At 41.0% G+C, this 15,429-nt stretch overlaps 1 long non-coding RNA gene across 1 annotated transcript; it reads right to left on the bottom strand.

Moving 5' to 3' along the window:
• Window positions 1-2,210: 2,210 nt before the first annotated feature.
• On the bottom strand, window positions 2,211-4,065 carry LOC135348389 (uncharacterized). Its single transcript, XR_010398738.1, has 3 exons — window positions 3,387-4,065; window positions 3,033-3,198; window positions 2,211-2,903 (listed from the first exon to the last, which is right to left on the bottom strand). It is a non-coding gene; the product is annotated as an uncharacterized LOC135348389 (long non-coding RNA).
• Between the last annotated feature and the right edge of the window lie 11,364 nt (window positions 4,066-15,429).

The raw sequence follows: 15,429 nt of genomic DNA, 5'->3' as shown, positions 1-15,429 counted from the left end.
AATTCCATTAGAATGGAAGCCTTGGTTTCTTCTGAAACCCACTGCTATTGCATTTGTACAGGACACTGCACACTGCTGTTAAATTGAAGTCACGTCTACTCAAGCCTTCAGTGATATTGGCTTTAGGAAAATATGTAGCAGGTGGCCATCACATTCGAATGCTCCAGCTTTTATTTGGCGAAGACCTGAGAGAAAAAGATGTCAACCATAAGGACAAACAAAACTTTGACGATGTGCTGCACATCATCAGTGGGTCTCACCTGTTAGAGAACATATCAGATGCTGTAGGTACAAAGTTTTATATACAGTCAGAAATGTCAGAAGACATTGCATTTCCTAAAGCCAAAAAAAACTCGAAAAAAGATGGAAAGAACACGTATGTTGCACATATACATGCTCATATACATGCTCATATAGATGCAAAGGCAGCAATGGAAAGAATGGGAATTCTCAAAAAAGGTAAGTGGTCACGTAGCTATTGATGGTGAAGATGACGATAGTGACAGTGATAAAAACGATGATGAAATAAAAACGATGATGAAATCACACCAGAATATGATTCATCTGTTTCATCTCTAGTAAAAGAAGTATGCTCAGAAAATGCATCTGACACTCTCTCTGACTGTGGCTTATTACATACTGAAGTCAAGAACAAATTAAATAATCTGCAAAAGTTCAACTGTATCTATTTTTGTTCCATGCGATTCCACTGTTGACCATGTACCAACCAGTTTGGACACTCAGAAGTACAAGATGAAACCAAAAGACAGCCCTTTTTCTCGCTTTGTTCTTTTTCTCGCTTTGTTAAGGTGCAGGCTTCAAGCCAACGAACAGTTTTTATCAGAAAAACAACTGCTGTGTGGTTGCTGCAAGAGAGTGAGCACGTATCCTCTGATCGGCTATTTAGAGTTAGGAGTAAACAACCGTATTCTTCAGAATCCAATAAATTGTTGCTGTCTACTGAAAACATCAATGAAAACCTACATGTGTCGACTTTAGTTTCTCTTGGAGAGTTGTGTGCATTTATGGATAAGGACAATTATAAACTTGGACGAGTATTACAATTTGCAAACAGCACAGACAAATCAAGTAAGTACACGCAACAGTATAAGTATTCCGCCGAGATATCTGTCAAGAATATTGGAGGTACAATGTATGATTTTGTACCAGGATCGACAAGGTCGTTTCAAGTGTCACAAAGCACTTTGAATGTTTACTGCCCACTTGCTTCTTATATATAATATGTGCACTATACCTGTCAATTGCTTGGAGGACAAGTACAGCAAGTACAGGTGCTAAGAGTGACTGTATTGTTCTGCCAAAGAGGGTGTTGACACCTTTCAAAGAAAATCTTCTACTCAAAAAAGAGTGCTTAGCATTTTTGGATCTGAAAATTAAAACTTACAATTTACCTCGAACAAAATTGATGTCTGATACAAAAAGACGGAGATAATTGTTGTGGATGACAAACTTGTGTGTTCAGATCCTTGGCTGAAATTTGAAGGTCATTATTGAATGGAAAATGGCTAAACGATGCTCACATGTCAAGATCTATTGAAGGTAAAATTACCACATCTTAATGGTCTACGTAATGTGCTTACGCAAACTTTGGAGAATAGCAATTTGCAACCACTCTCTGAAAACTCACTCTCTGAAAACTCCATTCAAATATTACACGTAAATGGTAACCATTGGATAACTGTATCCACTACGACATGTGGCACAGAATGTCTGTGTATGACTCCATGCACTCTTCATTGAGCAAACGCACACAGCAATTATTGGCTAAATTAGTGCACACAGACAGCGAACAAAAGTAACTGTAAACACGTGTAATGTCAACAAACAAGCTGGTCAAAATGACTGTGCACTGTTTGCAGCTGCAAATTGTACCAGCCTTGCACATGGACTAGATCCATGTTACGACCAGCAGCAAATGAGGGACCACTTGTACAAGTGTTTTACCACAAAAACAATGGATCTTTTTAATGTATTGCGAACAAAAAGACCAGGACCTGCACGCACTTTTAAAATCCCAGTGTATTGCTACTGTAGATGTGCAGATGAGGCCAAGGAATGGTAGGATGTGACGGACGGATGTGAAGATTGGTTCCATATTAGATGCATCCCAAAGTGAAAAAGGGATTATGGTATTGCACCAAGTGTCGATAAACTGAGTAGTTACAATCAATGACTTTAATAGTGTTTTATAATGTTCATCAATTCAGATATAATACATACTATTATAATAATAAGTGCTCATACTAAATGTCTATAGTCTAGCCTGCCTAGCTATGGCATCTAGCTTTTTTGCATGCATGGCAGGGCTAGTGGGGCGCCGGCACCCTCTACCATTGCCTGGAAGGAGGGCGGCGGCGATCGACTAGATCAGGGCGTGGCCAACGCCCATGACTGCCAAAAATCTTATAGGAATCTTTCTGGAATCTTAAAATCTTCTAGAAATCTTGGAATCTTGAATGGAATCTTGAAATCTTCTAGAAATCTCGGAATCTTGAATGGAATCTTGAAATCTTCGAATGGAATCCATCGGAATCTCGGAATCTCGTTGGAATCTTTAAGATTCCAGAATCTCGTACAGAATTTTGGCCCGTTGCGGACCCCTCGGATGACCCCTTTACATTGCAACACTGCTGAGCGTACATATAGGCTTCTGTATTTTAAACTCGGCTTCAACACACTGCGTACACTTTACAAGCTACGTAGGTAAGCGCATTATCAGCTAAGAACACTATGTACAGCATCGCTATAATCATACGCACACAATCTCGCTCTGTCCTTGGCTGGTTGACTGTTCAGATTGGAGGTCCTGACAGAGTAACTAGCTACAAGGTAGCTTGAAGAGAACTGTTACTGTTACTAAGGGTGCATCTTTCTTTGCCATACTGAAAAGAATAATAATTGAATATCAAACACTGTACACTACACTCTAAAAACAGGCTCTAAACACTAACTCAGCTTCTACACAAGTATACTCATAACTAGCTACATAATGCTTGCTATAATACGCTTACCTCTGAAGAGATCCCTCGCTCTGGCCTTGGCTGGTTGACTTTTCCGTTGCCGTTGGAAACCAGGAGATCCTGACACAGTAAACTGTAGACTACTTTGCTACGAAGTTGAATAAAGAAAACTGTCACTGTTTCCAAGTTATGCATCTTTCTTTGCTAGAGGCGAATGCTGAAAAAGAGAAAATAATTTGAATATCAAACCTTGTAGACTACACTAAAAAAACAGGCTCTAAACTAACTAAACTCAGTATACTCAGAGGCTATCTAGGTAGGTGGACAAGCATATTAAATCATCTCAAAAAGCTTCTAAAGGCTAGACTAGGAAAATGATGATCGCTATACACACACAGAGCTTACTTGTGAAATGATCCTTCGCTGGGGCCTTGGCTGGTTACCTAGACTAGTTTGCAACAAAGTTTCCTGCAGAAAACTTCTTAGCTACGCATCTTTCTTTGCTAGGAGCTGATAATGAAAGTAATTTAAAATTAATTAGATTTTGGTTCCGCGGTGGGCGGTACTACGTATGAAATCATAACCGCGGCTATTCGGTTAATGTCTCATCTAATACTGTTATGAAGATTCGAGCTACGTCAAGGTGAAGTCCCCAGAGGGGTCTGTTATCACTGCTTGAGCTCCCTCGATAGTGCAGAGTGCCTCGTCTGCATCGTTCGTCACTGAACGATTGGCAAGACGAACTTACCTCGTTCTCGGCAAAAAACACACATTTCTGGAGTTACTGGTCGCAAGTTTCAGTATCATCACTACAAGCCCCCCAGGGAGAGACCATTGATGTGGTTGCTATAGTTGGTCGCAAGTTTCAGTATCATCACTACAAGCCCCCCAGGAGAGACCATTGATGTGGTTGCTATAGTGTCTCCGATAGTAACGTGTGATCTACCTCATCGCCCGTCTCGTTTGATCTCAGCTAGAACCATTTGTCTGACATTCCCTTAGCTGACTGGCAGAGTCGACATTCTCCTTGTCTTTGTTGCCGTGTTGCTCATTGTTGCCGTGTTGCTCGATGGCCGGCGGTGTGGCCCCCCAGGATCTCCCGTAGCATTCCAAACGAAACTTGGATGGGGCAATACACTTGGATGGGGCAATACCAATGTTCCTTCTACTGAGTCGACTATAGTCTCGCATCACACCCTGCAACATCCATCATGTTGCAGGTGATGATCTACTACGAAAATTCTGGGAACTTGAGGAAAATCCATCTGAAGATCTGGTATTGACACCAGAAGAAGCTGGAGTTGTGAAGCACTTTGCACATTCGGTCGAAATCTGGCAGATTTATTGTACCGTTGCCCAAGAAACCTGATTCGAATCGAGGATGCAAACAGTTCGTCGGTATACGCAATTCGAGCGTTCCCTTCACTCTAAGGGATTGTTCCCTGAAGTTAAGGCAGTCATAGATGAATATTTCGATATGGGACATGCCGAATCAGTTCCAGAGTCTGACCTAGACAAACCAACACAGCAAGTTTTCTATTTGCCAATACATGCCGTAATGAAATCCTCCAGCACTACCACGAAAGTTCGTGCAGTAACTTCGGCAAAAACCTCAACTGGAGTATCATTAAACGACAACCTACTAGTAGGACCGACCGTACATTCTTCGTTGGTGGATGTACTATTACGTTTCCGCTTTCACAGAATTGCAGATGTTAGCAGAATGTATCGTGCAATCGAGCTTATCTCTGAAGACAAAGATCTACATCGGTTCGTGTGGAGAAGCTCACCTGAAGAAGTTCTCAAAGATGACTCGAATCACATTCGGTGTATCTGCTTCCTTCATAGCAAATATGTGTGTAAAGAAGAACGCCTCTGATTATGCTCTGGAATTTCCACTTGCATCTCAGGCGGTGAAGGAATCATTCTATGTGGATGATGGTCTAACAGGTGCTGACACCATTGAAATGGCCATACAGTTACAACAACAGCTGCAGAAGCTATTTGACAAAGGTGGATTCCTGCTTCAAAAATGGAACTCAAGTGAAACTATTGTCTTGAAAGACATGAGCTACTCGCCCAACAACCCCTGCACACTTTCACTGAAAGGGAGGACGAGTACACAAAAACTCTAGGAATAGAGTGGAATGCACATCTAGATCTCAAACCTCGGAAGAAGTTGAAGAAATTTGCTCTCATGTCTTAATACCGATCATACCCCGTGACCAATTCTCGAGTTTCACAAGACTAACAAGAGTCACCGCTTGGGTGAAAAGATTTGTGAACAATTTCCAAGCCAAAGTGAAAAAACTGGCACCAAGAATTGGCCCCCTCAGAGTGATTGAATTGGAACAAGCTGAGGTGTACTGGCTACGTGTGTGTCAAACTGATTCATTCAGCTCGGAGAAAGCTCATCTTCTCAAATCTAGTCGTTTGATATCTCTTCGTCCATTCATTGACGACAAACAGCTCTTACGTGTGGGTGGTCGTCAAGAAAATGCACCGTCATCTTATGATCCTCACGGAAGTCATCCGATCAGCAAACTGCTCATTCGCAGAGAGCATATACGTCTGCTACATGCTGGTCCTTTGCTAGTTGCTGCATCACTTAGTAGCCAATATCATTTTATTGGTGGTAAGAAGTCGATCACTCGTAGCTGTGTCATTTGTCGACGTACATGTCTGAGAACTGAATCCCCATTGATGGGTCAGTTACCCAAGGAACGAGTCACTCCTGACTCCGTGTTTGATAGAGTTGAACTAGACTACGCTGGACCGATATACGTAAAACACGGCTATCCAGTGGCGTACATTTGTGTTTTCGTGTCTCTCTCCGTTACTCGTATCTGATTTGACATCTGAATCATTTATTGCCGCTTCATAGCCCGTAGAGGGAAACCAACCCTTATGTGGAGTGATCATGGCACGAATTTTGTGGGAGCCGCTCGACAGATTAAGGAATTATACGACTTTCTAAGCCAAACCAAGACTCGTATCGGATTTTTGTACTACCCAAAAAATCAAATGGGACCAGAGAGAGCACCACACTTTGGTGGACTGTGTCTCAAGAAGCATTTGTCGCGCATTGTTGGTACAGTTAAACTCACCTTTGAGGAAATGACTACTGTGCTAACCCGCATGTCTCAACAGCAGACCCCTAACTCGTCTTCCGTGTGACGATGATGATGGTATTCAAGTATTGACGCCTGGTCATTTTTTAATTGGCCGACCCTTGGCCAATCCCGAATTAAATCTTACACTGCTGAAACGTTGGCACCTTTGTCAATTACTCGTGAAGCACCTTTGGGACCGATGGTCTACCGAATATTTATCAGCCATGCAACGTCGATGTACAATACCACCCCGGCCCCTCGCAAGAATCATTAAGACACATCCCGGAAAGGACGGTATAGTTCGAGTAGTAACTATTCGGGCAAGTTCTAGAAGAGAATACACTTGTCCCGTTGTCAAGATTGTTCCGATACTCTACGTAAAAGACAATTAGTCTTTGGCCGGCGGTATATGTTGGAACTTGCACTTATGGAACTTCTGTATGGTACTGATCGTTTATTTCACTTGTCAGTATTCTCAGTATTACAATTTTCTGTTTTTTGTATAATTAGAAATTACAATTATTGATAAAATGTGTTGAAGCATGATGAGTTGTTGCTCTAGCCTTACTAATACAAGAGAGTAGGACCTACTAACACTGGGCGATGAATGGTGCATGGTGCAAACAAAGGCAAACAAAGACCATGCGAACAATTCAATTTAACTTATCCTTGGAAGATACACAAAGTATTTCATTAAGGGGATCCAGCTATTCTAGGAAATAAAATAAGCGGTAGTACATTTTCGTTACACTTCTGTGCACATCACTCCAGAGGCGTTCAATGTGGTTTGTAACATAATTATGTGCAGCCACTCTAATATTCTTTCCTCACCATAGTCGCACCTAATACATGCCATACTTAGTAGCAGCTTCTAGGAACAAACACAGGGCCAGAAGTGGTAGTTTACAACTGTACAACAATGTTGTTGAATTTTAGTTCATCTACAATAACTTCGAAATCCAGTTCAGTTTGCACATGTGTTAACAAAAATTACTTACATGTCTAATTACAATGACTTAATCAGTTAGTCTCACAATGTCTACTATTAGTTTCTGTGTTTCAACACTATCGGTAGATTGTACTCAAATCTTAAACACTGGTTTCTCTGAAGAGGATCGCTACCCATGTGTGTCCACATGCACAAACACAATCACATTTGCTCGAAAGTGGGGAATTGAAGAAATTCTCTCTGACTGATTGTTTCATAACTCATCATAATTATTATTCAATGATTTGGTGTTTCATCTATTATTTCAATGGATCATAAACTTATTATGATAATCAAATTTAGTCAGGTGATATAAATTATAATATTATTATGAAATGCATATCCAGTAATTTGGATTGCACTACGGTATAGACTTGCTCCTTGATCAGAACATGTTTGAAGGGGTGATTGACTTGGTATTGGAAAGTCAATTGGACAATGTTAATGCATCTTGGACAAGGGCTAACCTTTCCAAAACAGTTGGTACGGGGTTCGATTTCCTTCCTTCACTCCAGCTATCTTGAAAAGCATTAAAGTTTCAGTTTATACGCGGTGTGTAAAACAAACATCATTGATGCAACTCAAAATATCTTCATCCTCTTTCAATTCGTTCATTATGCGTTGAACTCCCAGTAGTGACTGAGCTTACATCATTGTCGTGAGTAGTCAGTCCCACACCTTGATGTTTTCTCCCCTTTCTCCCCGTGCCAAATCTTGAAACACCACCCGATAAAATTGTTTCTGATTTATTGTTGTTAGCACATAATATGTAGACAACCAAGCGTGAAAACCGGCCGCGTGTGTGATGAACCGCCATCGAATCAACTTGCCACATTGTATACGTGCGTCGCTTGATTGCAATTGATCTTCTCTTGACAGCTCTCCCTTAGGTCCTTACGTTTAACCTTTATCTTATCCCTCTTTATCTTATCCCTTTAGATAGTAAGTAAATGACCTTTCATTATTACTTCTCCATCATTAGGATGATCTTGCTTAATGCTTTTTATTTCACTTGTACTGCTGTATAGTCATCTGTTTCAATTCCAAAATCTTTCAATCGGGACACCCCCATGAGAGAAGTCCAAGAAAAATTTAAAGATCGCCACTCTTTAATACTATCTGCTGACAACATATTTAATAAGTTACAACTCTTGCCCTCGAATTACTCCATTCACTCTATGCAAGCTGTGGTGAATGGTACTAGGAAATTGGATGGGTATTATCATCGATATGTTTATCATCGAACATGTCTAGAATAATTATTAACTTGCACGCGTACATCACAAATAATTAGAATGAAATAATTAGGCTATTATTATGTATACATGGCCACAAACATGCAATGGTCGAGGGCGGCTACAACTTATTGTTGAAGGTTCATTCTCCCACAATCCCCGCAGATGTTGACCATTCCACTACATTTCCCCCATGCGGGGTGGGGCATAAAAATTATCATAAACAGAGCGCTTTGGTGAAAAGAGTTGGATTAATGTTCAGGTTCAATTAGATGGGCGATTTATCATTGTAGGACAAGTATACACAGTTAATGTGTTTAACACACAAATATAATTTATTGTAAAAAAGATACTTGATCAAACTGAAGTTGATACTAAGGGGACAAGATTTCAACAGCCCAGACAACGCATTGGAAGTGTGGCTATAGTTGTGCTGTTGAGCTGTTGAGGCTGTTGAGCTGTTGAGGACCTGAAATTTCCATGTAATCCAGTTACAACTTCCCAGTTTGCCAGTTTGTCACTTCTCCTCCAAACTTTGTCACTGCTACTCGTTGCTACTCGTAATAATACTCGCTATAATATAGTTCAATCGACAATTATTATTATAGTTCTCAACAGCTCACACTCGACTCAAGCAGGATCTACAGCTCAACTATAGCCACGCCCATAACCTGTTGAAATCTTGTCCCTTAATATCAACTTCATTGATCAAGTAGGATAGAACGCACATGTGTTGACAAAAATTACTGACTAAGATTACTATAGATTACTTGCATGGAAGTCTATCTATCACAATCTACTATTAGTTTCAACAGTTGAACCCTGTGAAATTTCAATCAGTTCACAATCTGACTACTCAAAACTCCAGGATGATGTGAACTCACTCTGCTATTGGATATCTCACAATCACTTGAAGTTAAACGTTCAAAAATGTTGCTACATGACCTTCTCTAGGAAACACTCACCCACACTTCCGAACTCCCCTCTTACTATTGAGGACAATTTTTCTCTCTCAAGGGTAGATGTCTTCAAATACCTTGGCGTCAACTTCTCAAGTGATTTCTCCTGGACCAAGCATATTACGAGAAAACTTATTGGCATGCTTCACAGGAGCTTTTACAAATACTCGAAATCTGACTCTACCTCGAAATTATACAAATCACTAATTAGACCTTATCTAGAATACGCGTTTGCTGTCTGGAGTCCCCACTTGGCTAAGGACATCAAGTTACTGGAGGATACCCAGAAGTTTGCCCTAAAAGTGTGCACAAAGAAATGGGATGAGAATTATGAGACACTGCTAACCATGTGCAAACCATGTGCAAGATAAAAACGCTAGCTATGCGTCGTCCTATCCAAATCCTCCGTTCACCATTAGAGCCCAGCTTTACCAATTAAGACATCTGAACACTACACAGCTTTCGGTCCCATTCGCGGCAACTAATAACTTTAACTTTTCCTTCTTCGCAGATACTATTACAATTTGGAATAAATTAGGTTTTGTTACAGACGGTATTTCACTTGCATCCTTTAAAAATCATTTACTGTAAATTAATAAAGTGTAATTTAGATTGTTGTGTACTGTTTTTGTGTATGTAGGTAGGTAGTAGGTAGGTAACTGATTTCGGTCCCATTCGCGGCAACTAATAACTTTAACTTTTCCTTCTTCGCAGATACTATTACAATTTGGGGAATAAATTAGGTTTTGTTACAGACGGTATTTCACTTGCATCCTTTAATTTGTTCCTGTAGATCATGTCAACAGCCGTTGTAAAAATCATTTACTGTAAATTAATAAAGTGTAATTTAGATTGTTGTGTACTGTTTTTGTGTATGTAGGTAGGTAACTGATTTGGATTAGCTACTATTCTGCTATTTTCTGTTACCTTGTTTAATAAAAAAAAAAAAAAAAAAAAAAAAAAAAAAGTGAGAGCTTACCATTCGAGCGACGGGAGTCTTTGCCTCTTTAGATCCTTCCTAGGTGCCCAGCTACATAGCTATACTAGCTAGCTAGAGAGTCCTAGAACGCCTAGCCTTCATCTAACTAACTTGTCTTCTCCAGAACATCTTTTATGAGTATACGGAAGTGCCCGGAAGGCAATAATTGAAGTTCAATTATTCATGACGTTTGAGCGTTTTACTCAAGAGGGCGTTGCAATACTTTTGTAGCGTTCCCTCGAACATATCTCCGGATAGAAAATAGCTAGGAGGTCGATCTTGGTATCATTTTGAAGCGTAGAGAACGCTTTATCCGATTCAACAATAAAAATAAACTCGGGTACACCCGTGTTAAGGGGTGTTTTCCTAGGCCCTGTCATATATGATGGAAATATATGGAAGTCCTTATTCATCCTTTATTAACGTGGACTGGTTTCAACCTTACACTACATATTCTTGTGGTGGGCAATACAAAACCTTCCTCGGACTGAGAGATATAAACAGGAAAATGTACTTCTCGTTGGAATAATGCCAGGACCGAAAGAATCTTCTCTCACTATTAACTCTTACCTTTCCCCTCTAGTTGATCCCCTCTAGTTGATGCCTTCTGGGATGCCTTCTGGAATACTTACACATGTCAATGTTTGCATGGCATTAACCTGTGTCAGCTGTGATATACCTGCTAGTAGGAAAGTCCTTGGACATTTTGCGAAGTTAGCTTGTAATTCAATCAACATGACTACTCAGGATTTAGAGACTCATTGCAAAGAGATTCTCAAGGAGAATACAAAGACATCATTCAACAAATGGAAAGCAAGTATGGTGTGCGATACTCAATACTACTGGCCCTACCTTACTTTGACCCAATTAAGTTTACCGTTATTGATCCCATGCATAACCTGTTTTTAGGCACAGGAAAACATGTTTTTAAAGTATGGGTAGAGTTGGAATATCTGCCGGCTAGAGTATTGTCAGACATTGAAAGTAAGCTGAAAAAATTTAGATGCCCTCATGACATTGGTCGAATTCCCTCGAACATTGCCAGCAATAGTGGTGGTTTCACAACCAATCAATGGAGATACTGGATAACATCTCCGGTGTTGGCTATTGTTTGTGAGAGCGTGTTCAATTCTTCAAGCCAGTTACATTAAGAAAGCAGATATTCAAGCAGCTCTTCTTAAAGTTTTGCGACTACTGCACTCCAAATATGCACCTTCACTGTCACATTGTCGATAGTATCGAAGACTTTGGTCCAGCACATGCATTTTGGTGCTATGCTTTTGAAATCAGTTCAGTTCATACATCTATAGCTACTCAAAAGATATTGTTTAGATCAAGAAGCCAACAACCTTAATTTACCAAGATTTCCTCTCGACAGTCAGTCAACATTTGGCACCATTGTAGGCATGATGTACTCGTCAACTGCTGGTACTGAAATTTCTTTTGAATGTGAAGGTACTGCCTCCATTCCAGCAAAAAGTTCTCACGCAAGATATGTTTCAACAGCTAAAATCTGTATACGATCACATGTATCCGTAATACACTTGTCCTACTTCTATAGAGAATGTGGACGTGTTAGTGATTTAGTTGGATCTGTTAAACCTGGTCCTAACAATATCTCATCCTCCGTTATCATGGCACACTGGCCTTCCAACGGACAGTTAGCAAGCGACAGTTTTGGATTAAATGTAGGAGAAGTACAGTTCTATCTGAAGCATTCCATCAAGAGATCTGACCCCTGCTCTTCATCGAGCATACCGAGCCCTATAAACACTCAGCTTTTGCGCATGAAGACCTCCTGTGATAGCAGCAGCGGAAAAACTCGTAAGAAGCAACTTGGAGCAGCAGCTTGGTAGGTGTAGGTGTTGGATATGTCCTACTGCCAAATCGACTTGCTGGATAACTACCTCACTAAAGCTTTTCCACTGAGGATCATCTGTAATCTGACTTGTTTGATGCTGAGGCTGTCAATGAAATCTGACACCACAGCCAGCAGGGTAGAACACCACAAGCAACAGAGATGACGGTGCCGATCTTTGGTAGGACACGATGAACAACAATAGATGCACGTCTTTTCTTCTTTTTCTTCTTATATAGCTTTAATCATTATAGATGCTAATAGCGAAAGTCGTTAGCACAGCGCCAGCTTGAACACTAGTTATATTGAAGTGAGTGTTTGTGACTGTATGTAGGGAAGAGGCAATGTAGGGAAGAGGCATTGCTCTCAAAGGATCATACCGGTCCTTCTCAACCCCAAAGACTGAGTAGCTTCTGTATCGAGTGGTACAAGTATTCGACCACATTCTGACAACACAACAAAAAAAGCAGCATTTAAAACTGTGAGGCCAGTTACACACAAGCGTTTCAAGGATTCAAGGATGTCACTTAGGACATTTAACGAAAAATTGAAAAAGAGGTGTGATCAAGATTGAAGAAGTTTCCTGTGTAATGGTGGTGACTTCACTTCATGTTTGTGCTCTTTTGTGCTCTTATGCTTAGTCATGTCATTTATTTTTGTGCCTTTATCTGATATAATATTGCAACTGCGCATGCTTCTGTTGGTCTGCCTGGCAGCTGTGGCAGATTTTCCTTACCTACATAGCTTAGAAGTGTGTTGCTCACATTAATATGCTCATTCATTAATAATGCTTTTTATTGCATATTAATATTATTTTATGCGTGATTTTATGTTACAACAGATTGAATGCACATACCTTCCATCGGTGGATTTAATGAATTCTATGTACGTACCTTTCATCACGGAGCAACTCTTCTTGTTTGTATGTGATATAAGAGTGCATGTAACATAAGCCCCGTTTACACAAGGCAACCGCATTCGGCCCTTATTCGGCCCTTTAAGCCAACCCACCTTTGGAGGTGGTGTCAGAAGCGGTTTAGCTGTGAGCAAGGGCATGCAACTACTATCTATCAGAAAACAAATGGGCGGGGCGGGGTAAAGAATGCATTGCACGTGCACCGTTTTTGTGCGTGCACGGTGAAGATATTGGTTTCTTTGACTCCTGTCTTGATGTAGCAGATCATAGTGTGTAGCAGATCATAGTGTTAAAAAAACTAACAGGAAATGTTCGAGCTAATGGTGGGTTTTTCTATTCTCTTGGAAACCTTACTCCAAAACTGAGATCTAAATAACATGTACAACACCTCAGAATTAGCCCTTTGTGCTTACTCACAGCAAGGGCGTGGCATGCAACTCACAATTTAAATGCGTCAAAAAACTGATGAGTCAGCAGGATATGCTACCAACCGCCCACTAGAGGAGGTTGGTCACGATTAATTAAAATTCACGTGAGCTTATGTCCAAGCTGCTCTACTTTCTTCCACCAACAAATTAATACCAGCACTATAATTATATGTACATACCTAGTTTGTGCTTCAAGCTGGCGCTGTAAGTATTAACATCTATAATGATTAAAGTTAGCTTATCTATATAAGAAGAAAAGACGTTGTTTCTCACCCCCAAATCCGTCATCTCACATTGTTATGTTGCTTGTGGTGTTCTACCGATACTTTCCCTGCTCTAGTCTGTTGGCTGTGGTATCAGATTTCATTCTCTGTGAAACGTTCATCGACAGCCTCAGCACAGGATAGCAGCATTTGCTCAGATTACAGATGATCCTCAGCGGAAAAGCTAGCAAGTCGTAGGACATATCCTTCAGCTTGGTACTACCAAGCTGAAGCAGATGCTCCAAGTTGCTTCTTACGAGTTTTTGTTAAAGCCCGCTGCTGCTATCACAGCAATTAATCGAGGTCTTCATGCGCAAAAGCTGAGTGTTGCAGCTGTTTATAGGGTGTCTCCAGTTCGATGAAGAGCAGGGGGGGGGTCACTGGCAGCACAGTATACATTGGAGGCAAACTTGGTGTATCATTCATTCAATGCACTAGAAGGTGTTGGTCGCAGGCCCCTTCAATTACTTACCTTGCCAACGAATACTCCTGGATTATGGATGCTCTTTGAATTAATAGACTGAACGTTATTTTATTTTATCATGTCACTTATTATCGCTTTTTTTGCTTTGCATGTGTTGTGTGATACCCAAATAATTATTAACAATTTTGGAAGAATTTAACAACTTTTGGCACCACTGATAATGTAAATTGTTAGCACGTATAAAGTATCATGCCACAGGCAAACACAGGGGGCACACACGGCATGGGCGGGCACACACGGCATGGGCAGGCACGCACGCACACACACACACACACACAAGCACACATGCACATGCAATAGTGAATACACACACACGCACACGTGGGCACCAATAGTGAATACACACACATGTGCACACCAATACACACACACACAGATACACACAAGCGCGCACGTGTGCACAGATACACACACGCGCACAGGCAACCACACACACACGTACACCCGTGAGGGCACACATACAGACACACACGCACACTCGCGCGGGCACACATATACAGACACACACACACGCACGCGCACATAAAGATACACACACAAGTGCACACACACACACACACACACACACACACACACACGCACACACAAGCACACATGCACATGCAATAGTGAATACAGACACACACATACACTCGCGCGGGCACACATATACAGACACACACACACGCACGCGCACATAAAGATACACACACAAGTGCACACACACACACACACACACAAGCACACATGCACATGCAATAGTGAATACACACACACGCACACGTGGGCACGAATACACACACATGTGCACACCAATACACACACACAGATACACACAAGCGCGCACGTGTGCACAGATACACACACATACACACACGCGCGCGCGCAGGCAACCACACACACACGTACACCCTCGAGGGCACACATACAGACACACATATACAGACACACACACACGCACGTGCACATAAAGATACACACACACACATGGTTTTTTAGGCCGTTTATGTTTATATTTCCCGTGACTGGGAGGTTAAGTGTGGTTTTTTCTGGCACTGTATTAATCCACTCGTACTGAGCACATTTATATTAAAGCAAAGCAACGGGTGCTTCTTGGTATAACTATTCCTTGCATTACATCATACTAGTAAGCCTAGTGTTTAGATAATGTCGGTAACACGGGTAATGTAGGTAATGTAGGTAACACTGGTAAGGTAGGTAATGTAGGTAACATGGGTAATGTAGG

Source organism: Halichondria panicea, chromosome 15 (assembly GCF_963675165.1).
Source record: "Halichondria panicea chromosome 15, odHalPani1.1, whole genome shotgun sequence".
Classification (NCBI taxonomy): domain Eukaryota; kingdom Metazoa; phylum Porifera; class Demospongiae; order Suberitida; family Halichondriidae; genus Halichondria; species Halichondria panicea.
Note: the sequence above shows the minus strand (reverse complement) of the source record. Positions and strands in the feature narration are given on the sequence as shown.